This window comes from Drosophila elegans, unplaced genomic scaffold (assembly GCF_018152505.1).
Source record: "Drosophila elegans isolate 14027-0461.03 unplaced genomic scaffold, ASM1815250v1 contig_753, whole genome shotgun sequence".
Classification (NCBI taxonomy): Eukaryota; Metazoa; Arthropoda; class Insecta; order Diptera; family Drosophilidae; genus Drosophila; species Drosophila elegans.
The window spans coordinates 373,775-400,880 of NW_024546108.1; the positions used below are offsets into that span (position 1 = coordinate 373,775).

A 27,106-nucleotide genomic window follows, 5' to 3' on the forward strand; every position below is an offset into this window, starting at 1 on the left:
ATCTAAAAATAATTTAACATTAGCTTTTGTAAAAACACGACTTCTTGACCAAGAGATAAAGCTTAGGAATATTAGTAAGGATACGAGTGTTGAAGTCTTGCAAGCAGTAGGTAAAAAGGAGTTCAAAGATATAAAATGCAGAAGTTCAAGAAAAAACTGTTCAAGCCAAGTTTCAAACCGAAACCAAAATGTTATCATTGTGGTAAGCCAGGTCATTAAAATCAGAATTTTAATGAAAACAAAAGAAAGGAAGGGCAGACTCAGCTTCATGTTGAGAAATGCAACTTCCATTTCAAAGAAAAAGAAGCTGAGTTTATACTAGACTCAGGAGCGGAAAACATTACACGACCTTTGTTTGTTGTCCATTCTGATGTTTGTGGTCCAATAACACCCTCTGCCATTGATAATAAGAACTATCAGTATACACATTACTGTGTAACCTATCTAATAATTTATAAGTCGGATGTTTTTTTCTGTTTCAAAGACTTTGTCACTTCAATTTAAAAATTGTGAATTTGTATATCGATAATGGAAGAGAATATCCTTCTAATAACATGCGTGATTTCTGTGTCGAAAAGGCATCAGCTATCATTTAACGGTTCCTCATAATCCAGAATTGAATGGTGTATCAGAGAGGATGATTCGAACAATAACCGAAAAGGCTCGATCTATGATCAATTGTGCTAAACTCAATAAACACTTTTGGGGTGAGGCTGTTTCAACAGCTATTTTTTTAATTAACAGATCCCCGGGTAGAGCAATGCAAAAGATAAATAAAAAGCCATTTGAGAAGTGGCATAACAAAAAGCCAACGTTGAAATATCTAAAGATATTTGGTTCAACAGTATACGATTTGAATAAATTACAAAAAAAAAAAAGGTTGACGAAAAGTCAATAAAAGCTATACTTGTTGGATATGAACCAATTGGTTATAAATTGTATATAATATACAATGGTTATACAAATGGTTATAAAAATTTATGACAGCAAGAGATGATATGGTAGATGAAATAACATGTTAAAATCAAGAGTTTCACATGGAGAAGATTCTGATATTCAAAGTAATACTGTTGAACAAAATAATGAATCTTTAACTAAAGAAAATTAAGAGTTGGATTTTCCGTTGGTGGAAAATAATGAATCTGTTGATTCTGAGTTTAATGAACAACGCAATTTCACATGTCTTGAGAATGCCGATCCAGTTGTTGAAACTGGAGATAAATAAAAAAAATAAAAAAAAGAAGAAATTAGATGAAGTAAACCCAAATTATCATATCGATTTTTAGAAAGATGTCTACTCAAATATGCTTAATTGATATTCTTAATACCTTTGATGAGATTAAGTTTCGTGAGGAAAGATCTTTCTGGGAGAAAGCTATACAAGATAAGTTAATTCTCATTCTTTTAGTGCGGGGCTTCAATAATTGAATTGAGTTTATATAATGTTTAATTCCATTTCTTTAAAACCTTTACTTATGTTAATTTTTTTTTTTTGGATCTACATATGTAGTTGGGTTTTACTGGGTTTCCCCAACTCTTGCAGCAAATGCTGGATCTAATGTAACCCCAAAATTTAAAAAAAAGGAAAGGAAAATTAAATGAAGAAATAAATTAAAAGTAAGGCACAAACTCATGTCAATAATCGAAATGATAATCAATGTAACTTTTGAGGCGGCGTGTTGAAAATTGCGTGCTTAAATATGCAAAATCACATGGATAATTATGCACGCATACATATATATTTTCTTAAATGTACATATGTGTATAAAAAGTAGACGCACATTCCAATGTGCTCCTTCTTTCTCGCCTGTTCGTTGTTCTTTTGCTCTCTCAATATTCTCGTTCACTTTTTTTCTGGCATCGAGAGCGTGCGGTTCATAAAATCTAAGTGTGCATTATTAATTGTTCATTGCGACTTGTCTGGTTAATACTTAATTGTATTACTTATTTATTAACAAAAACCATAAAAACAGAAAGCAAAGATGAAGCATTGAGTTCCGAAACAGAAAGGGAGGAATAAATCAAAAAGGAATGGTAAAACGCTGGTTTACATAGATGTACATACATACATATGTACATATGTGCAATTGTAAAAATTTCTGTGGTCTTTTATATTTATTTTTAATTTACTCTGATTTAATAGTATTTCTAATTATTATTAGTTTTTGATAGAAAAAGGCGCGAAAACTGAAACTCACTCACTCACTCCCAGTCGGAAAAAACACGCTTCCAGGATGCGTTCTTTTACGCTTCCTTTGCATGCGAAAAACGCATTCCAGATCCCTGAAAGCTTCCTTTCCTTTTTGTTCGAGACGGGACAAAAAGCAAGCCTTCTTTTAGAACCGATCTAAGAACGAGTCTTAATGCGTTCCATTGGAAGGTAGTTTCAACTTCGGAAACGCTCGGGTTTCCCTTCCATTTGTACTTTACGAAGGAAGCATTCTACAGCGCACTGTTGGAATGAACATAGAAACGTTCCTCGGGAACTCTCCTGGATAGCTTCCAAAGCAAGTATTGCGTAACACATCTAAAGAATGAATATTGATCCCTTCCACAAGAACACATTTAGTATGATTCCAAAACTAGCCTTCTAATTGTCTTACCCAAGAATGCAAATATTATCCTTCCCAAAAAAGCTATTGGGAACCGTTTCTTTTTTCAATTACAATTTTTATTTATTTAATTTTTTTTAATATATACATGCTTTAAAACTTATTATATTACTCCTGGCCGTTTTCGTCCTCTCTCATCTTTTTGGCCAAACTTTTAGCCTTGTAAGTCTTTATATGGTCGGTGAAGCGGTAACCGTCCCTTCTTTGTGACTCTGAAAATATAATAATGAGAAAATATAATATAAAATATAATAATGAGAAGGAAATATGTAATTTTATTAAAATATGATTGTAAGTTTGTAAAACACTTACCGAAAAATGTTTCATTTAAATGAATGTAGGACGCAAAACCTTCCCTGTCCCTAGTACCGCCATAATTAAGCTCCATTATCAAACTTGGACTTAATATCCTATTGAAGATCTAGATTTTCCGAATTCAAAAGTTTTTAAAAGTGCATCAATATGAACTCTAGTAACATTATTATTATGGTACCATTCTAATAATTTTTCACGGAGATTCATAGGTATCATACTCATAAGAATAGTTTGATGCACTTTTATCCGATTCGGGTTCACATAGGCATTCATTTCCAGAATTATTTTCTGTATCAAAAGTAAGAGCTCTAGCAGCCGATTGCTGAAGCTCTTCCTTTTGTTTTTTCGTTAAGCGATGAATATTTGACCGCGACATTCCCCTCATTTTAAATTATATTAGTTATGTTTGTTTTGTATAATATTTTTTTCAATTAAGTTATTAAATTTTTTTATTTATGTAATGTTTATTTATTTAAATTTATGTTTATTTTTCTTAAATTTTTGTTCACTTAATTTGTGTTCTTAGGTCCACCCTAATAAAACACAACTTTTATGTAGATGTAAGTCCACCCTAGGTAGAAGTAAAAGGAAGAGAGAAAAAAGAGAGCACACAAATAAACGAAACGAGTTCAAAAAACACAAAATTTAAATTTATGAAATATATAAAAATTACCTTTTGTTTTGAACTAGTTCTTCTGGAACTAAACGAAAATAATATTTAAAACGCATTAATTAAATTAACAGAATTTATGGATATGTATTTATTATTAAATAAAACTGAAGTCTTATTGCAGTGTACGCTCAAATAAATAATTATTTTTAGTTATTTGATTAACAGCCACACACAGTTTTAGGAACAATTTGTTTTGACCGTACACTGTATATAAGATTGTTAATAAGTGTTTATAAATTTAATGTTTTTTTGGCACAGGTACACATCACATATTGTTTTAATTAATCTAGTGTTTGGTTCATGTTATTTTATGAACAGTATTGGAACTCCTTTATAGTTTGTTTATATCAACACTATACTTACCTGAAAATTAAAACCGCAAAGAATATATAAATTTCACAATTCACAAATCAAATCAAACACCAGCTATTTCAATTGAAAATCAAAATGCAAGTGGCGAGAAATGCAAAAGAAACGAAAAAGGCCGCGCGCTTTCTTGCCTTTTCCCTTTTGTTCTTGTCGTTTGCTTTTTAGAGTACCGTTTTGTTCGGTTACTCCTTGTGTATACAGTGGCGGGGGAAACTATAGCGCCGGCAAATGTAAAATAATAATTCAAAACGCTTTAAAACGGAATCATGTAATCTTGTATATATTATTACCTAAAATTAAAATATATAAAAAACTGCGTCAAATTAATAATTTTCTAATACATTATAAAATATATTAAATATTATTATTAATAAAGTTAAATATTAATATTTTTACAGAATTAATTTTAGAAAAAGTTTAACAAGTCATATACCACCAACATAACAAAGCGTTCTGATATTGTTTATAAAGATAAAAAGTGTATATATTTACGTCGCTGCTGTTCATTAAGAAAAAAAAATTACATTTGTTTCCCATTTTTTTGTCCATTCCAAAACAAGACTTCTTTTTGCGTTCCTTGGTAAGCGAGATTTTCGGTGAAAAACACGATCTCAAAAATATCGGACGATCGGCATCGTTCGGGTTTCATTTTTTTTTTTACATTGCAAAAGAAGGCTTTTTTATGCATTGTAGTAGAAGGGACGATTTCACAAAAACTCTTTAGAATGCATAAAAAATGCTTCTTTATAGCTTCTTACATTCTTTTTCGCTTGCAAAGCATGTATGAAAGAAGCTTTTTTTATTGGAATGCGTTCTCTAACTTCCGACTGGGCTTGCTTGGCACAGGAATGTTTTGCATAGTTACATACATATGTGTGCGTGCGATCGTTTTACCGTTGCTTTTTTCTTTTCTTTTCCATTCCACTTTGTCTTGTTCGAAATTAGGGAAGGGGCACAGAAATACATGAACGAAAACGTCATTAATATTGCGTATTGTTTTCATGCAATATTACTTACCCTGCAAATGAGGCAGCACATAATGCATGACCATTTCTTCCACGCCTCCTTCAGCTTTTCAGGTGACTCTATGCATATCCATTTTGTTTTTATTTACGCAGACGCGGGTCCTTCTTTGCACTTCACAGTTGAAGCGACCCATTCACATAGGCACCCGCTGATGCAAAGACTGGTCTACTTCACAACAAAATTCAATTTTCCCGCCAACCAAATGAATATTGACGCAAATCTAAACACAGTTTTGACATTCGCAAGTGGAATGTTATTGCACCGTTTACTTCTGGTGGATTTCCCAAAAAATATGAGTGCTCTTTCGCGCTAATTGTAGGTCATCCATCTTTTTTCCGCGCAGGTCAAATGGAGGCAAATACCTTCCTATTCCTTCATATTATCGAATTGGTATTTTTTTATTTCGTTAAATGTATACCTTAGGGTCGCAAATTTGGCCAAAATGTATATCCATCTGAAAAAATAAAAAAAAACCAAGTAAAAATTATAAAATACTTTAAAAATGCTGAATCACAACCGAGTTAACAGTCTACTACTCGCAACAACGAATTGTAGCGCCTTTTTTATATCTTTCTAGCACATGTACCTCTTATGGAAAAAAAAACCGATGAAGCGGAATTTTGTCGCTGAAGCAAAAAGCCGTCTGTGTGAATAGGCTTTAAGGCAGCTCTGCGTTTAATTAGCAAAACAAAAATAAATATCGATAACACCGATGTGTATGCATAAACATAAAGGCGCGCCCGTTTAAAATTAACGTGTTATCGTAGACTGCTGGTGAAACAACGCTTAATATAGAGTTTAATGTTTTTAATAATTCTGGTATTTTTAGTAGACACGATAAGCAGAATTAAAGATATAAAATAAAACAAAAAAAGCCTTTTAAAATATTTTTATCAAGCACAATCCGTACTTAATCATGTACCCGTTCGTCCGTAAAATTGAAAGTATATTCGACCTATTTTCAGGTAAAATTATTCGTACCAAGTTTTTGTGGGTGTATGTTCGCTTCTGTCAGTCAGCAAGAGCGGGTCAATTAATTATGGACCTAACCGATAATCGTTCATAAATTAGATGTTGGTCATCCATTGTCTTAGAAAATCATGGTCCTTCGAGGATATTTTATAAGCGGGTGATGGCCCGCTTTTACCAGCTATTGCAATTATTTTGACAACGAATAAAAAGCAACTCGAATACAAGTCTACTTTGTTTTTATTTTATATGACCAGCAAGGCTCAACTCATTACGCAACTTTTAGCAATATCTATAATTACTTCTTTATGCGTTGCAAGGAGTTTGGGTTTATTTTAATATGCATCCCCTATCTTGTCATTAAAGATCTAAAAAACAGGTGTTCTCTTGGACGCAGCGTTCCTTTGGACGCAGCGTTCTCTTGGACACAGCGTTCTCTTTTAATTTATTTTTGCGACCCGCTCAAGTATAAATAGGAGCGTCCTCAGCTCGTCCGCCAACAGTTTTGTTTCGATGACGTGCGCGCGAAGTGGACGTGAACCGAGATTAGATTTACTGCTAAGCAACTGAGTGAGTGTGAACCCAATGAATAAGGGAACGACACTTTCGTTATAGAGCTATGACGCTAGATCAGAGCGTGAAATAGGTGTACGAATGCACACAGACCGTATGTTAACCCTGATGGATCAAGGTTTTGTATGCGTACGTGTAGCGCATAAGAAATATATTGAGCGACGCAGTTCAAAGCCTCAGTAAAGTACATATATACATAGGTGTCTAATACACACGCATATAGGCCGGCAGAAATTTGTTCATAGCTTGAAAATCTCTTTCCTCAAAAAACCAAAAGAATTTGAATTTTGAGCAATATCAGTTTCCACATTTTAAAACAACAACGAGGATCAGAAAACCATGCAGAGTTCAATGAACTTCCATAAGCAGCCAAACCCTGACTTGATTTTGTGCCAGCTCTTCCCAATCCCCCCGTTAATTATCTCAAAAGTTGTCCAACGTCTTTTTTGTATACTTCGCCTCTCCCTTAGGTTACATATCTTTAATAAAATTAAACCTTTGATACGTTTCGAAGTCGAACGCTGTTTGCAGTCTCAAGAAAAAAAAACAAAAATAGTTTCATATCAAAGCCGAAACCGGTTCGTACCGTAAGTTCTTAACTATAAATATATTTAAAAAAAAAAAGGAAAAAGATTTTGGCAACATAATATTTTTTTTGAGTGAAAAGAAAGGGGATAAGAGAGCATATAAACAATTAACAAGAAGTGATTAATATTTACGACAGTCTTAACTCAGGCATCGGTGCCGTTTTTTGGTATGTTTAATCTGTTTACATTTTTCTCAGGTCTGCTAAAAGTAGATTTTGTACTTTGTCGATTCAATCGAAAGTCTTTTAAGCCTGGAAGAATATTATTTATAACACAGGACAACAAATTAAAACTTTGTAAAAGATTCTGGTCTATACGTACAAAAAATGTTAGTAGAGACTTAACTAAGCTGATCTGTATAGTTAGTAATTGTTATATCGCGGCTTGATTAAAACAACAACCACTCCACTTCGTTGTGAAGCATTGCATTAATTAGCTTAGATTACATCTTTATACCATTCCAACGCAGTGAAGGAGACATTTCCGACCCAATAACATGTATATATTGTTGATCAGCATCACTAGGGGAGTCGATCTCGCCATGTCCGTTTGCGGGTCCGTCTGGGTCCGTTTCTACGAAAACTATTCTCTTAGTTTTAAAGCAACCTGAATAAAAATTTCAGTATTAGGAATTCAATTTTACGGGCTACTATATCATATAGCTCCTATTGGAAATATCATAAAAAGGAAGCAAACTTCGGAAAGTAGAAGTTTGTATATTTTTGCAGTTTTTTCAAAAAATATATATTCATGAAAACATATAAGTTTCGATTTATATGCGTATATGCTTAAAAACATTGAAGGTATAATCATTTTCAGCTCAATTATTCGTTCGTTCCTATGGCAGCTATAAGATATCGTAATCCGGTATGAATAAAATTAAAAGCGTAATTTTTAATTACACATCTACACAGCCAAACAATTCCACGAACCAATTGTTTTTTCCATCCGATGTTTGACGCCTTTTAAATTATGTAGCCCAAACAAATCCAGCCAAATTATTTTTTGCTAGAAAACACTCTCAATACATAACCCATGGCAATATATATATATAGCTCCCATGGGAAGAATAAAAAAAAATGTTAATTAAATTGTAACTTCTCAAACTTTTAATTTTTATACCCTTGCAGAGGGTATTATAATTTCAGTCAGAAGTTTGCAACGCAGTGAAGGAGACGTTTCCGACCCTATAAAGTATATATATTCTTGATCAGCATCACTAGTAGAGTCGATCTAGCCATGTCCGTCTGTCCGTCCGTCTGTCCGTCCGTTTATATGCAAACTAGTCTCTCAGTTTTAAAGCTACCTGCATGAAACTTTCCCAAAAGTTGTCTTTCTATTGCAGGTAGTATATAAGTCGGAATGAGCCGGATCGGACCACTATTGCATATAGCTCCCATAGGAACAATCGGAAAAATAATTGAAAAAAAATTATTGCACTTCAATTCACTTCTCATTTTGTGACAACTATTTTTTATTTTATCAAACAAAATTTATTTATTTTTATTTAATTTGTTTCGTAAGCGGCACATAGCAGTACAATGAAATCAGCCTTGTTACTTTACCATTTCAAAAAAACTTAAAGGTAAAAAATAGGTCGGAATCAGGCTGTTCGGACGACTATTTCATACAGCTCCCATTGGAAAAACGGAAAGAAATTTAAAAATTGGCTGTTTTTCAATTTTTTAGTTAATTCTTTTTAAATTTGATTAAATTCGGAGGAATATATCATATAGCTCCCAATCGGGGTTTAATAAAAAACCATAAAAAAATGTATAATATTAAAGTCCTTCAGCACCATGACCAGAAATTATTCTCAAATGACTTGTGTGTTACAAAACCGAAGAACAAAGTTCTGTCTTTTGATCACAAATTAATTATGTCTATAATAATTTTGCTTACATTCATTTTTCTTAAAATTTGAACACAAAAACATAATTTAAAACATATCAAGGAAACAGCCCTTAAAATACCTTTTAAACGATATGCTTAATACAGTAAAATTGGTTTCAGGACGAAAAATCGTTCACGTTTTAAAAATTCTGTATTTGTCTTGTTTATTGTATATCTATTAAACGGAGTTTTTTATTGAGATAATTGTGGTGTTGTTGGACGCGTATTTAAGGCGAGAACACAACCATGCCATAAAAGTAAGACTTTTTACTCCACTCCAATGACTTTCTAAAACTCTAAGTATGCACTATATATAACATTTTTTAAATATATCGGCAATACATAGTAGTCTCCTTGCGCACGATTACCAGTGCTCGTCGTCACTACATGTGCTTCCGTCCATATATACAAATGTTTTCCAAAATATAGAAATGTTTTCTAAAGTATGGAAATGTTTTCTAAAAATTCTATTCTTCTATTTAGGTATCAGTACTAAAACTTCAAACCCAGACCCAAAAATATAATTACCCCAAAAAAAAATGATTTACTAAGAATTGTAAAAATTTCCTAAATATTAGTAACGTTTGAATTGTGTTTTCTAATTCTTGTTATTGCTTGCTTGATCGCAACGGAAAATTCAATATCGTGGCCTAGAGGTTAAAGCGCATTACCAGAAATGTAAACTACGCAAGTTTATATCCCGATGCCGACATGAACATTTGTTTCTGAAATTTGTTTTTTATTGTTTTTTATACCCTTGCAGAGGGTATTATAATTTCAGTCAGAAGTTTGCAACGCAGTGAGGGAGACATCTCCGACCCTATAAAATATATATATTCTTGATCAGCATCACTAGGAGAGTCGATCTAGCCATGTCCGCCTGTCCGTCCGTCTGTCCGTCCGCTTCTACGCAAACTAGTCTCTCAGTTTTAAAGCTATCTGCATGAAACTTTCCCAAAAGTTGTCTTTCTATTGCAGGTAGTATATAAGTCGGAACGAGCCGGACGTCTATAGCATATAGCTCCCATAGGAACAATCGTATAGCTGCCATAGGAACTTTCGAATAATTAAGCTGCAAATCATCATAGCTTCAATTTTTTTAAACATACACGCAAGAAAATCATAATTTAAACGTTTTCAAGAGTATTTAGTTTTTGAAATAGCTGCAAGGGTATATAAACTTCGGCTTGCCGAAGTTTGCTTTCTTTCTTGTTTGCGTAAATTTAAGTTTGAACAAAAAATATATACTTTTTCTTGAAATATAATATATGTTTTTGTCATATGATATATAAAATAAAAGCAAACTTTGCAAGCCGAAATTTATATAGTTGAATGTTTATATTTTAATCAGTCGAACTAATGTCCCGTCAGTTGACTAAGGACAACGCCAAGAATTAGTTTTACGTCTTTATTCGATTGATCTCAGCTTAAGACTAAATTATTGTGTCAAAAATTATACTTGTGTTGCCCTTTGTTTACATAAGTTTGGGAACGAGATCCACCGATTGCCACTCTGGGAGCGGGACCTAGTCATTGCAAGAATTGTTTATGTTATTGAGGAGCAGCATCGCCTGCTCCGGATGTGGGTTGTTTACATTGGTTCAGCGTGGGATCGCCTACACTGCAGATTCTTATTTCTTGGTACATAACTGAATATGTGAATATGTCACTATATACCCTTGCAGCTATTGCAAAAATTACATTTTCATGAAAACATTAAAAATTTCGATTTATATGCCTATATGTTTGAAAATATTGAATCCATGATGATTTTCAGCTCAATATTCGATCGTTTGTATGAAATTGCAGCTGTATGAAATTGTTTATCGATTTGAAGAAAATTAAAAACGTAAATCAAAACTATCGAACTATTAATATGTCCAAAAATATTTTAAAATATAATTCAAAAATAGAGGTACATTTAAAAAAAAAAATTTTTAATATTCCGATTTTTTCTATGGGAGTAATATGTTAAAGTCGTCCGATTTCAACGAAGTTAAAGCCGTTATTCTGAAATATTAAATCATTACTATATCTCAAAGAATAAAAAACATAAATTAAAAACAGCTTAGTTAACATTTTTTTTATTTATTTTCCGATTGTTCCTATGGGAGCTATATGCTTTAGTCAAGCGATCCGGTCAACTTTTGTGAAAGTTTCATGCAGATAACTTTAAAACTGAGGTACTAGTTTGCGTAGAAACGGACGGACAGACGGTCGGACAGACGGTCGGACAGACGGAGGGACAGACGGTCGGACAGACGGAGGGACAGACGGTCGGACAGACGGAGGGACAGACGGACATGGCTATATCGACTCGCCTAGTGATGCTGATCAAGAATATATATACTTTATAGGGTCGGAAATGTCTCCTTACAGCGTTGCAAACTTCTGACTGAAATTATAATACCCTCTGCAAGGGTATAAATATTAAGTGGTTTAAGATTTATCAACTCTTAAAAATGCCATCTTTTGGTGCACTAGCTGCTTATTTTAGTAAAATAATCGGGCCCACAATAATTGCTTGTTTGATTCTTCTTTGCATCTGCATCATCGACAGTTTAAATAACAATTATTTAATTTTTAAATATTTAAAATGCTTTATGATGACATTAAATGGATCTTCAGTGTATGCAATATTATATCTTTTGCGTATGTATATTATGAGTATGTGAACATGCAGCATACTTTTGGGCTTCAGTGGGCTGCATAAAACATTCAAAACGGTCTCTTCTTCAAACTAAGTTCATACTTAAAAGATTTTTGTAGTAAATCAATCAAATATCTTTTTTTAAAGGAATCACTTCATTTCCAGAGGGTACCCGAAAGTAATTCTAAAGAAAAATATCCCATTGCGAAAAAAATAATGATTTTTAAAGTTAATGCCGATATTTTATAAATTAGTGAGAAATCGAGCTAAATTAAATTTTTTTCTTGACATTTAAATCAATTTTAATGACTTCACAAGAGATTCGATCAACTAAGTATTCATCTCTTTTCACTAGATTTTTTTTATTAAACTTTGAATGATATTGAATTTTTAAAAATATGCAAAAAAATCCATTTAGTAAAATTCTTTGAAATGTTGGCTTAAATTAGCTTAATTTGTATTAAAAAGGGCCCCATAATTTTTTTTGTTATTTTTCTTGTATTTTTTTTTCACTGGGCCGGCCGGCGCAGTGTTCAGGGATTAAAATTCAATTTAACAAGCAAGAAAGCAAACTTCGTTAAGCCGAAGTTCATATACCCTTGCAGCTATTTCAAAAACCAAATACTCTTGAAAACGTTAAAAATATGATTTACTTGCGTGTATGTTTAAAAACATTGAAGCTATGATGATTTGCAGCTTAATTATTCGATAGTTCCTATGGCAGCTATACGATTGTTCCTATGGGAGCTATATGCTATAGTCGTCCGATTTTTATGAAATTTAAGCCGTAATTCTGAAATATTCAACCATTACTATATCTCGAAGAACTAAAAAAAAATTAAAAAACACCAAAGTTATAATTTTTTTTATTTTTTTTATGATTGTTCCTATGGGAGCTTTATGCTATAGTCGCCCGATTTTGATGAAATTTAAACCGTAACTCTGAAATATTTAACCATTACTATATCTCGAAGAATTATAAAAAAAAATTAAAAAACACCAAAGTTATAATTTTTTTTTATTTATTTTTATGATTGTTCCTATGGGAGCTATATGCTATAGTCGTCCGATTTTGATGAAATGTGAAAACGTAATTCTGAAATATTTAACCATTACTATATCTCCAAAAACTAAAAAAAAATTAAAAAACACCAAAGTTATAATTTTTTTAAATTTATTTTTCCGATTTTTCCTATGGGAGCTATATGCTATAGTCGTCCGATCTGGCTCGTTCCGACTTATATACTACCTGCAATAGGAAGACAACTTTTGAGAAAGTTTCATGCAGATAGCTTTAAAACTGAGAGACTAGTTTGCGTAGAAACGGACGGACAGACGTAAAGACGGACAGACGGACGGACAGACGGACATGGCTATATCGACTCTCCTTGTGATGCAGATCAAGAATATATATACTTTATAGGGTGGGAGATGTATCCTTCACTGCGTTGCAAACTTCTGACTGAAATTATAATACCCTCTGCAAGAGTATAAAAAACAAGAAAGAAAGCAAACTTCGGCAAGCCGAAGTTCATATACCCTTGCAGCTATCGCAAGAATTAAATATTTTTGAAAACATTATATATTTATATATTTTTATTATTTGTATGGGAGCTATATGATATAGTCGTACGATTTTGATGAAATTTAAACCATAATTCTGAAATATTTAACCATTGCTATATGTCGAAGAACTAAAAAAAAAAATTAAAAAACAGCAAAGTTATAATTTTTTTCAATTATTTTTCCGATTGGTCCTATGGGAGCTATATGCTATGGTCGTCCGATTTTGATGAAATTTTAACCATAATTCTGAAATATTTAACCATTGCTTTATGTCGAAGAACAAAACAAAAAATTAAAAAACAGAAAAGTTATAATTTTTTTTCAATTATTTTTCCGATTGTTCCTATGGGAGCTATATGCTATAGTCGTCCGATTTTGATGAAATTTAAACCATAACTCTGAATTATTTAACCATTGCTATTTGTCGAAGAACTAAACAAAAAATTAAACAAGAAAGAAAGCAAACTTCGGCAAGCCGAAGTTCATATACCCTTGCAGCTATTGCATGAATTAAATACTTTTGAAAATATTTAAATTATGATTTACTTGAGTATATGCTGAAAAACATTGAAACTATGATGATTTGCAGCTCAATTATAAGATAGTTATTTTATATATTTTTATTATTTCTATGGGAGCTATATGATATAGACGTCCGATTTTGATAAAATTTAAACCATAATTCTGAAATAATTAAACATTGCTATATGTCGAAGAACTAAACAAAAAATTAAAAAACAGAAAAGTTATAATTTTTTTTCATTTATTTTTCCGATTGTTCCTATGGGAGCTATATGCTATAGTCGTCCGATTTTGATGAAAATTAAAACATAATTCTGAAATACTTAACCATTACTATATCTCGAAGAACTAAACAAAAAATTAAAAAACAGCAAAATTATAATTTTTTTTCATTTATTTTTCCGATTGTTCCTATGGGAGCTATATGCTATAGTCGTCCGATTTTGATGAAATTTAAACCGTAAATCGGAAATATTTAACCATTACTAAATGTCGAAGAACTAAACAAAAAATTAAAAAACAGCAAAGTTATAATTTTTTTTCATTTATTTTTCCGATTGTTCCTATGGGAGCTATATGCTATAGTCGTCCGATCCGGCTCGTTCCGACTTATATACTACCTGCAATAGAAAGACAACTTTTGGGAAAGTTTCATGCAGATAGCTTTAAAACTGAGAGACTAGTTTGCATATAAACGGACGGACAGACGGACAGACGGACAGACGGACATGGCTAGATCGACTCGCCTAGTGATGCTGATCAAGAATATATATACTTTATAGGGTCGGAGATGTCTCCTTCACTGCGTTGCAAACTTCTGACTGAAATTATAATACCCTCTGCAAGGGTATAAAAACAGCAAAGTTATAATTTTTTTTCATTTATTTTTCCGATTGTTCCTATAGGAGCTATATGCTATAGTCGTCCGATCCGGCTCGTTCCGACTTATATACTACCTGCAATAGAAAGACAACTTTTGGGAAAGTTTCATGCAGATAGCTTTAAAACTGAGAGACTAGTTTGCATATAAACGGACGGACAGACGGACAGACGGACGGACAGACGGACGGACAGACGGACGGACAGACGGACATGGCTAGATCGACTCTACTAGTGATGCTGATCAAGAATATATATACTTTATAGGGTCGGAAACGTCTCCTTCACTGCGTTGCAAACTTCTGACTGAAATTATAATACCCTCTGCAAGGGTATAAAAATTACTTAGAAATTTAAGGCAAATGAAAATCTTTATTAAAAACGATAACGTTTTACTGAATTCAGGCTGTAACTGGTTTTCAAAAAAGTTACTTCTGTCTGTGCAGCGTGCGAATGGCTTTTTGTTAATATCCTGAAAACCAAAAATTGCCCAAACTCAGTCCTAGCACCGATAATAATGCTTTTAAGGAGCTATAAAAATAGCCTTTTGTGAAAACAAAACAAAATTTGGAGCTTGTTTTTTTCAGTTTGAATGTCGCATTTGAGAGTAGAAAATTACCCATATTTCGATTGTTGACATTGGCGCTATGTGATATAGTCGTCCGATTTTGATAAAATTTAATACTTTAAAACTGAGAAACTAGTTTAAGAAACGGAATGACGGACGGACGGACAGACAGACGGCCATGGCTTGATCGACTCTGCAAGTGATGAAGAATTATTTATAGGATCGAAAATAACCAGGCCTAAGTCGGAAACTATTATTATTTATTCATCTTTGCATTTACATTATATTAAGTTTAAAAGTCAATAATTTATTTATTAAATATTTTGAAATTTTAAAATGCCTTATAATGACGTCACTAGGGCCCTGCAAAGTATGCATTATTATATGTTGTGCGTATGTATTTAAGTTCTCGTATAAGAAGATATGAGGGGGGCAGCATACTTTCGGGCTGCCCGCGTCTATGTTATTTTGTATGAGACGGAATAAATTTTGGTACTACTCTGTTGTAGAGGCCTGCATGAATGCATTTAAACTGTAGTATCAGAGTGTGCCTCCTTGAATTTCAGAATAAATGAATTTAAATGCCCAGTTCTATGAATATGAGCTAAAGTTAATAGCATGGATATAGCATTTACGACGTTCTATAAAAAACCTGTGATTTGAATTGGGAGGATGTTTAATGTTTACTGGGTTTCACTCAAACATATAAATAAATTTAAAGCCTTTGTGGCTCTTAGTTCTGGTGCTTTTTAAAGTTCTTATTTGGCAGGCACTTTCTTCTGTTTAACTATAATTTCAAATAGGCTGGTACACAATGAAGACCATTTTCAGGAAAAACATTTACAGAGATAAATAAATCTTAGTTTTATACATATATTAAGATGGCCGTCCAAAAACATTATTTGGTTTATGTGATCTGCGTTTGTAGCAATCGAGCATCGTTTTTCTTTTATTAAGTTTCTGGCATCCGAAAGAGCTCTTTCCGAGGCAGCGCTGCTCGCCGGTATACTACAAATTTTGCGACTAGTTTTATAAGGTAACGGGTAAAAATGTATGTAAATTCCACCAAGCCAGGCATGTTTCTGTATGCTTGGACGTTGCTATCTTTTCTGCTTATACTGGTCTTTTGAAAAAAAAACTGACAATTCAATGAAATTTAAACAGTTTCTGACCTGCGGACTAGAATTTATGTTCCCACGTTCATTAATTTTGTCAGATTCTTAGTGGATTTTACAACAAGAAATCAGTTAAGTGAATTCTTTTTTAGAGTTATATGAATTTATAATTTCAGGGCATACTACGACACATAAAAATGGAATGCACTCATGGAGGGCTCTACCCTGTATGACTGACCTTAAAGTGAAGTTCACATCTGTCATTGTGTTATTTTAATTTTTTAATTTTCGTACTTTTCTTAGCTATACAAAAAATTTTTTGTTCTGAAATCATAGTCTGGCAGTGTTGTCAGATGAAAAGTCAGCTTTCACCCTAAATAATCTCGCAGAACCCCAATTTCCGAAAAGATTTCATTTCTTGCTTGAGATATATGGTTTAAACAGAGACAGAAAGATATATAACATTTATATATTGCTTACAAATTAGGTTCCTTCTGTATTTTTTAATACGGCATACAGTGTTGAACAGTGTTAAAAAGCCACTAAACTTACCACCAAAAAATATTTTCTCCAATCATCTAAAAACCTCTAAATCTAGGGGGAAACCTTTACTCTGGCAATACTGTCATCTGGGGCGAATCTGTGAATGTGCTAACGAGTTATTAGCCACAAGGTTATTAGCTTCGGCAAGCCGAAGTTCAAACACCTTTGCAGCTACTGCAAAAATTAAATATTCTTAAGAACAGTAAAATTATGATTAACTTGCGTATTTGTTTAAATTATTCGAAATTTCCTATGGCAGCTATATGACATCGTTTTTCGATATTAATAAAATTAAAAACTGTCAAATTGTTAATAAGATAAAATTAATTTTAAAAAAATTTACAAAATAAAAGTTATAAATTTTTTTTAAATATTTTTATTGTTCTTATGGGAGCTTTATGTTATAGTCGTCCGATTTATATGAACTTAAACCGTTATTCTAAAATATTGAACCATTACTATATGCCGAAAATTTAAAATAAAAAATAAAAAACGGCAGAATTAAATTTTTTTCATTTATTTTTTCGGTTGTTCCCATGGGAGCTATACGTTATAGCTGCCCGATTTAGATCGATCCGACTAATGTACTACCTGCAATAGAAAGACAACTTTTGGGAAAGTTTCATGCAGATAGCTTTAACACTGAGAGACTAGTTTGCGTAGAAACGGAAGGACGGGCAGGCGGAAAGCCGGACAGCCGGACATGGCTAAATCGACTCTCCTAGTGATGCTGATTAAGTATATATATACTTTACAGGGTCGGAAATGTCTCCTTCACAGCGTTGCAAACTTCTAACTGAAATTATAATACCCTCTGCAAGGGTATAAAAAGAGGTTGGATTGAAAAAAATAATGAAGGGACATGTGGTCTGTTTGTGATTATTTGATGCCCTTGAAGAGTATATTAAATTTCAGTCAGAAAAAATTTCAATGGAATCTCAAAAAAGTATTTTGTGCTATTGATTTGTGATTGTCAACTGCTTCAAATATTCGTGGTTTTTTTTAGTTTATTGTTTTAAGTCTAGCATGTAAAAACTGGTAAAAATCGTGAAAATTCATCTTTGAATAAAGATATGAAAATAGTTTCAACTAGATTCAACTTAAAATTTGGCTAAAGTTGTCGATTTTTCAATTCTTGTTCAAAGGAATGTAATTTTTAAGTGCATTTGTGCCCACTTCCTTCGAAAACTAAATATTTAGGTCACATCTTAATGATGTAAAATTCGGACTAATTTTGTCTTGTGTAAGTCATACGCATAAAAAATGGTATGCAATAATCCTCATTTTGAAAGAATAGCTGCGTTAAAAAGGATAAAAGTATGTTGTTTAAAATTGTATCGAAAAAAGTCCTAAAATGAGATTTCCCGTAAAAAATGTATAGCACCACGCTTCTTTTTAAGTTATATTATTTTGCCATCGTACTTTCGTTTTTCCAAAAAAAAAAATATTTGTGTTAAAAAAATATAAATTAAATCCTTTGAAAAAGGGATGGACCATGCCCAGTTTTCCCAAATATTCCTTACTTTTGATATTACAAGCTTAAATCAAAAAACAAAACCTAAATATCTCATTTTGTGCTTAAGTTATTAATTAATGCCACAAAAAGTAGTCGCTCAGCCATAGTGCATTCTACAGAAACCAGTCTATCAGCTTTAAAGGTATCTGCATGTAACTTTCCCAAAAGTTATCTTCCTGGTTTAGGTAGTATATAAGTCGGAACGAGCTGGACCGGAGGACTATATCGTATAGCTCTCATAGGAACAATCGGGGAAAAAATAAACAAATTTATAGCTTTTCTGTTTAGTTGTTTTTAGTTTTTTGATATTAGGTAAAAATTTTTGTTTATAATTTCGTTTAAATTTGACCTAACCTTCCATGGGAACAATAGGAACATTAAAAAAACTAAATGAGACAAATTTTAACTTCTCTGTTTGTCAATTTTTATAAAATTCCTTTGGACATAGTAATGAGATAATAATTCAGAAATACGCTTTTCATTTTATTAAAATTAAAAGCGATATATAGAGCTTCCAACGGAACGATCGAATAATATAGCTAAAAATAATTATAGCTTCAATGTTCCTAATCCTTTGGAAACCAATTTTTTTCTTGTTTTTTCTTTTTTTACTGTTATAATGGTAACGATGTATGCAAATTTTACACAAATTTGGTTGTTGCCACGCCCATCGGTCAGGGCGCTACCGAATATTACCTGTGGAAACATTTGACCGTGGTCAACATAACATTTTATAACATTTTTTATTGCAGCTTATTTCACTAAACAAAATCTTTTCGATGCATGTTATAAATTAATTATTAAAAAATATATGCCTGAAACCCGAATGTTGAGGTTAATAACTTGTTAGATTTGTGAAAATTCCATCTTCAAGATAAAGTTACAAAATTATTTTCGGTTTTCATGCGTGTATTTTTCAAGAAATAATTCATGTTGAGTAACTTTAGTTGTCATTTACTCAAACTTTGTTAAGCTCTAGCTTATAAATTAGGAAAGTTGAAGAATTTCCAGTGAAATAAGCTATCGATGGCCGAAATCGGTCAAGCATAACTGGAGATAAAAAATAAAAATTGGCATGAAAACAGGTATAAAACATTATTACACTTTGATACGCATGGTACCTCACAAAAAATGTTGAGTGCCATTTTAATAATCAGGGAGTCCATCCTTACCGGAAAATCAAGGTTTGATATATGGAGAATTTTTATACCCTTGCAGAGGGTATTATAATTTCAGTCAAAAGTTTGCAACGCAGTGAAGGAGACATCTCCGACCCTATAAAGTATATATATTCTTGATCAGCATCACTATCTGAGTCGATCTAGCCATGTCCGTCTGTCCGTCCGTCTGTCCGTCCGTTTCTACGCAAACTAGTCTCTCAGTTTTAAAGCTAGCATATAAGCCGGAACGAGCCGGATCGGACGACTACAGCATATAGCTACCATAGGAACAACCGGAAAAATATATTTAAGAAAATTATAACTTTGGTGTTTTTTAATTTTATTTTAGTTCTTCGAGATATAGTAATGGTTAAATATTTCAGAATTACAGTTTAAATTTCATCAAAATCGAGCGACTATAGCATATAGCTGCCATAGGAACTATCGAATAATTAAGCTGCAAATCATCATAGCTTCAATGTTTTTAAACATACACGCAAGTAAATCATAATTTTAACATTTTCAAGAGTATTTAGTTTTTGAAATAGCTGCAAGGGTATATGAACTTCGGCTTGCCGAAGTTTACTTTCTTTCTTGTTTCGATTTAAATTTGTTAGCCAGTGTAATTGTTTTCACATTCGGATAACAGCTTTACAGATTAATACTTTTAATTGGCTTTATAATAATAAGTTAAATAAAAAAATAAGTTTATATTTAACCAAAAATTAAAATTAAAATTAAAAAGTTAAATTTAAAATTTTTTAAATTAAAAGAAATTTCAAATTAAAATTGGCTTATGCTCTTCAAATAACTTAAAAGTTTCGTTTTAAGCCGCGCTTCGTTTCTTATACATTAAATATTGTTTGGGAGGTCATTCAAATAGCGAACAGCTTTTGTTTCTCAGTCATCGCCAGATTTAATATCTTGCAGACAATTTGGTCTGTTCTTGCTGACATAGCCAGTTGCAACTGTTCAATTATGTATTGTGGCTTTTTTCAAGAAGCTTAGGTAAAAATAACAGGGTTTTTAACTTAATCTAAGACTCAAAACTTAATTCAAAAACCTTATTGGCGTAGCCTATTATGTGGTCCCTGCTGTATAAATTAAAAACATATCGCGCAATTGCGTTCAAGGCAACTTTTAGCTTTCGCATGCTTATGATGTTGCAGAATACAAATATTTAAATTACGTTAAACAATGTTGGAATAATGCAGGTTTTTGCAACTAGCGTCCTGTTATTCTGCGGAGTGAGTTTTTGGGATAAGGAACAAGGATCAAGCAGCTGATTATGTCATTTGCTATTCCTGCGGCTTTTTTGATTTGGTCATCCCACATTAAGGTTGAGTTAAATTCTATTTTCAAGTTTGTGGCTCGCTCGAAAAAATATAATTCAAAATTCTTTTTATCAATCTTTGGAAAAGAGCTTAAGTTAACTGATTTTTTTGTAAATTAATAGGCATTTTGATTTGTCTGGATTGAGCCTTAACCCGTTCGCATCATCACATTTTTTTATTTGTTAAATTTCATTGTTGCTAATTCTGATATACTCACGACTTACATATAATTGGACATCATCTACATAAAGGTGTACATGACAATCAGAAACAGATTTACGGCGATCATTAACAAATTACGAGAAAAGCAGTGGAGCTAAAACTGAGCCTTGTGGGCTTCCATGGGTGAGAAGCAGATATTATGACTATTAAAAAAGTAAGGTACTTTCGGATGAGGTTGTCGAGACAAATGCTTTGCTTAAGTCAAGAAGTGTTAGGAGGGTTACTTTGTTGTCATCGATATTTTGGCGAGTGTATTTAGATATGTGCTTTTTGAAGCCTGATTGTTTGTAACTTAGAAGATGATTGTTCTTCAGGAAAGTTTCCATCTGCAGGGCACCTAGTTACTCAAAGGATTTTGCTAAGAAAGGCAAGATTGATATTGGTGTAAATTCGTTTTTTAATTTCGGAATTATGATGTAGTAAGGACTGTTTTGAGAATATGGGTAATATAATAAATTAGTTTTGGAAGCAATATTTTTATGAACTTGAACTTGAACTAACATTATCTAGACCTTCTGTGTTTGATTTTACTTAAAGTATACATTCAAGGACATCAATGACCTTGTTAAGTTCTGGTAGAAATTTGGTGTGGGAATGAGAAATCGAAACTCTGAGATTTTTGCTTGCCTATGCCCATTTGTCCGGGTGTTCCTATGGGAGCTATGTTATGTGTATATGTATGTTATAGTCGTCCGATCCGGCTCGTTCCGACTTATATAGTACCTGCAATAGAAAGACAACTTTTATGAAAGTTTCATGCAGATAGCTTTAAAACTGAAAGACTAGTTTGCATATAAATGGACGGACAGACGGACGGACAGACGGACATGGCTAGATCGACTCTACTAGTGATGCTAATCAAGAATATATATACTTTATAGGGTCGGAAACGTCTCCTTCACTGCGTTGCAAACTTCTGACTGAAATTTTAATGCCCTCTGCAAGGGTATACAAATTAGAACTGTACTGTTTTTCCATTTTTTATTTAGTTTTCCGCCATATAGTAATGGTTAAATATTTCAAAATTAAGATTTAAGTTTCATCAAAATCGTACGACTATATAATATTGCTTTCATAAAAATAATCAAAAATTAAATTTAAAAAACTTTGAGTTCTCAATATTTTTATGTTCTTTCAAAAAATCTGTTAGACTTATTAAAAATTTAATAGTTTAATTGAAAAGTTAAATCTTTTAAGTAGACAAAATTCTTTTATTTAGCTTTTTAGCTATACAGGGGAAAAATTACAGATTTTTGGCCAAAATAAATATCTTATAACGATTTTAAAGTCAAATTTGGTTGTCTTTCAGTATTTACATTATTATTCTAATTATTATTATACAAATTTCGGTTTATTTCGGATCCAATAATATAAATAATGTTAAAAAATGTATGCATACTATGGACAAAAATTGACTTTGAAAAAAACATTGCGGATTTTTAGAGGGTGTTATTTCAGTCAAAATTTTGCAACGCAGTGAACCGAAATCGTATCTTATAGCTTAAAAAAAAAGTTTTTATTTTATTTTTCGTTTTAAAGTAATGGTAATATTTTAAAATTATGGTTTTCACTTTATTAAAACCAAACGACTACATCATATTGTTAATTCTCTAATGTCGAAGGCGACATTTACACTGAACCCAAACAAGTGTCAGAACTTTGTTTTAGTTTTACAAAAGGGAATACTTATATACGTACTTAATATATATATTATACTTTAATTAGTGCTAGGATTGAGTTTTGGCAATTGTTGGGTATGAAGATAATCACAAAAATCTAAGTCATTTGCCCGCTACACAGACAGAAGTGACTTTTTTGAAAACCAAATCAAGCACTGATTTCAGCAAAAATTTTAGTGAAATTTATTTTAAAATTTTATGAATGGATCGTTCTTAATAATGTTTTTTGTTTGACCTTAAAATATGAAGTATTTTTTTTAATGCTTTTCACTGTTGGACGTGACATGTTGCACGCTCCGTTTTCTTCCATCATACTTTGAATGTTGTTTTTGTACTTCTGGAGTAATTAGACGTGCATAAAATCAATTAATATACCCATGCAGGGGGTATTATTATTTCAGTAGGAAGTTTTGGACGCAGTCCGTCCGTCCGTTTCTACTGATATAGCCCCCATTGGAACAATCGAAAAAAAAAAACAAAACAAAATATAACTCTGCTGTTTTTAATTTGTTTTTTATTTCTTCAAAATACAGTCATGGTTTATTATTTCAGAATTACGGCTTAATAGTGGTTTAAATCGGACGACTAAATCATTTCAATTTCGCTTCGATATATTTCAAAATGTGTTATGAGTAAATGCAAAATTAGCTTACATTAGTTTAATTTAATAGATTGCTTAAAGGCAATCTAAACTGTGAAAAGAACATAAATTGTTAAACTTTGATTTTTTTGATGCGGTTGAACTCTTTGGAGAATTACCCACAAATCTTTAATTGGAACAATCGGAATATAAAAAAAAACAAAAAAATAAGCTAAGCTAAAATAAGCTTGCAGCTATTGCAAAAATTAAACATATACATTTCTTTGATGATTTTCACTTCAATTATTCTATCGTTCCTATGGTAGCTATATGATATCGTTTTCCGATTAAAATAAAATAAAAAGCGTAATTCTGAGTTATACAACTATTCCTATGAACACAAAATTACAACAAAATTTGAAAACGAGAAAGAAAGCAAACTTCGGCAAGCCAAAGTTCATATACCCTTGCAGCTATTGCAAGAATTTAATATTTTTGAAAACATTAAAATTATGATTTACTTGCGTATATGTTTAAAAACATTGAAGGTATGATGATGTGCAGCTCAATTATTAGATAGTTATTTTATAAATTTTTATTATTTGTACGGGAGCTAATTGATATAGTCGTCCCATTTTGATGAAATTCCGTAATTCTGAAATATTTAATCATTACAATATGTCGAACTAAAAAAAAATTAAAAAACAGCAAAGTTATAATTTTTTTGATTTATTTTTCGTTTTTTCCTATGGGAACTAAATGCTATAGTCGTTCGATCCGGCTCGTTCCGACTACCTGCAATAGAAAGACAGCTTTTGCGAAAGTTTCATGCAGATAGCTTTAAAACTGAGAGACTACTAGTTTGCGTAGAAACGGGCGGACAGACAGACAGACGGACGGACAGACGGACATGGCTAGATCAACTCTCCTAGTGATATATATACATTATATGGTCGGAAACGTCTCCTTCACTGCGTTGCAAACATCTGACTGAAATTATTGTACCCTCTGCAAGGGTATAATTATAGAAGTTTGCTTTTTTTTGTTAATTTTTTTTTAATATTCTGGTTGTTGCCATGGGAGCTATAGGATATAGTCGTCCGATTTTGATCAAATTTAAACCGTAATTCCACAATAATAAACTATCACTATATGATAGTTGTCCGATCCGACTCGTGCCGACTTATATACTACCTACAATAGAAAGACAACTTTTGGCAAAGTTTCAAGCAGATAGGTTTAACACTAAGAGACTAGTTTGACTAGTTTAACTGAAATTAGAAATGCACAATGAGAGATGACGTTATCAGGGGAGAGACCTTATCTACATTCAGCAATTCGATGACCTTGCCATTATCACTGCTGCTGAGCTCCTCTCTCGCTCTGTCAATGCTGCTGGGTCCCTCTCTCTTTATGTTTCCGCCTCTCATTCTCCGCTCCGCACATCTGGGTAATGGGAATAATAATAATTTTCGCGACTATTTTCTTCTTATAATAGTTTTTTAGAGTAACTCAAGTTTTGATAGGTTTCTGATAATACTCTTTTAGTATTAGTGTGTGCCTATTAGGACCTTTTGTGTGTGTTTCCAATATATAAAAATGCCTATTCTAATGCAGATCGTTTCAAATAAAAATATGGTTAGCAGTCTCTTAAATATCTTTGTAAGCAAGGATAGGGTGTTAGGATTGTCCACGTAAACGCCCAAAGCCTAGTAAGAAAAATTGATGAGTTTCGAGAGTTATTTGTGAGATCTTATGTTGATGAAATTGGTATGTCAGAAACTTGGTTTGTCAATGGCTTTAGTGATGATGTTCCGTTTGTGTTTGATGAGTAGGTGTTGTTTAATGCTGATCGGGCATCGGGCCGGTGGCTTCAATAAGAAATTTACTTTTAAATGTATCCAAAGCAGTCAAGAGGATAGTAGTGTTGAATCTGCTTTATTGAGATTACTGATCATAAATTTAAGAATAAAGCTCTCTTTTGCTGAATATACACCCCAATCGCCAAACCCAGTTCGCAGACTTTATGAGAACGCTTGCAGTCATGTCCTTTAGGTATCAAAATGTCATTATAAAATCTTATTGAAAATCTTGTTCACAATGATTTCAATTCAAAAGGACTGAAATTGTTCGACATTCACGCACCTACTTATTTTACAAGCTTGTTGCTCCTTGTAAGGTGTAATCTTTGTTTGTGATTTGTTAAAATCCTTTTATATTTTATTTATTGATTTATAGTTAACAATGAACTGCTAACTTACACATATATGCTAAAAATAAATATAACTTAAACTAACTAAATATTATATGATTCAAGAAAATCATAAATGTTTGATGATATCCGATCAATAGAATTTTCCAAAGATATTACAGGATACACTGCATTATAGTTTGAACAAAGCACCCGAAAGGGCTCATGAAGGTCAAAGTTGGATCTACAAATTGGCAAGTGAATAGAGCGAAAAGTACGAGTAAATCTTGAGGGAACAGTGATGTTAAAATAGCTTAGGAGGAGGCCAGAATTCACCTCACCTATGAGAAGCTTATGCAAAATAATTACTCCGCTGCACATTCTACGATGTTTTAGACTTTAGATCAATCATTATTAACCTTGAAGAGTAAGGTGGCAAACGCTTCACCGGCTCCCAATTCAGCTATCGGAGAGCAAATAATAGAAATTGCTTTTGAACGAGTCATTGCTTTAATTTTTGTTGATCAATATATTGAGTGCTCCAAACACATGCGCAGTATTCCAAAATGGGGCGAACCATGGAAATTTAAAGAGTCTTTGTTGTAAACGGGTCGTCAAACTCCTTGGCCTAACGTTTTATGAAGGCTAAAACACCCTTAGCTTTACCAATGATGACAGAAATATGGCTTTTGAAACATAACTTGCTATCAAATAGGACACCTAGATCAGTTACTTGCGTAATACGTTCTAAAGTAGAGTTTCCAAGATGGTAAGAGAGTATGTGGGCTGTAGTCCGGTAAAAGGACATACATTTGCATTTAGTGTGATTAAGAAGCAACAAATTGTTGGAACACCATAAATGTAATTGATCAATGTCCGACTGTAGGCGAAGGTATGACATTTGGTCAGAGAATGATAGGCAAATTTGTACGTCGTCCGCATACATTAGAGTAGAGGCAAATGACACTACTTTTGGAAGATTATAAGTTATTAATTATGAAACTTGCAGGCTGAATTTGACAATTAAGACTGGACCCTCATTTACAACTTGACATCTGCTGGAAACCAACTATTACTATTAAACTCTTATATTGGACAACTAATGAGAAATGTGTCCCAGTTAGAACTAAATTCTGAAGCCAGCAGATCAGCCCTAGTTTACCTCAGAAATAAAGGGATACAGGGAAGATTTTCACAACGTTTTTAAGCAAGTTAGAACAGACGTTATGAGAAAGATAGCAGTCTCCAAACGTAGGTTTTATAATATTAAATTTGGAAATGCAAATTCGGCTGGTCAGGTTTGGAAGGAGCTATTGAGTTAAGCAAACAAACTCAGGCTGCTAAGTCAAACCTAGATGTGAATACTTCTAATGAAAAGTTTTCTATCGTCAGTTTGTAAATTCCTCCCCAAAATATGTACCTGAACTCGACAACCATCTGTGATAACATTTTTAGTCTTATGTGTGTCCGTCCAGTGATTTTCTAGAATTTTTACTTAGAAGAAGGTCCAGAAGGTCTGGACAACAATTTGTAAAAATATTGATACCAAAGTTAATTCAACACA

General features: G+C 32.5%; 1 protein-coding gene across 2 annotated transcripts in view; it reads left to right on the forward strand.

Annotated features, from left to right (window-relative positions):
* The first annotated feature begins 6,472 nt into the window (after nucleotides 1-6,472).
* The window catches only part of LOC108145588 (probable chitinase 10), a 129,200-nt gene continuing 108,566 nt past the window's right edge, over nucleotides 6,473-27,106 (forward strand). For both annotated transcript variants that reach the window (XM_041710078.1, XM_041710079.1), the window contains exon 1: nucleotides 6,473-6,534. The gene's annotated coding sequence lies outside the window, so the exon portion shown is untranslated. The remainder of the gene's footprint in view (nucleotides 6,535-27,106) is intronic.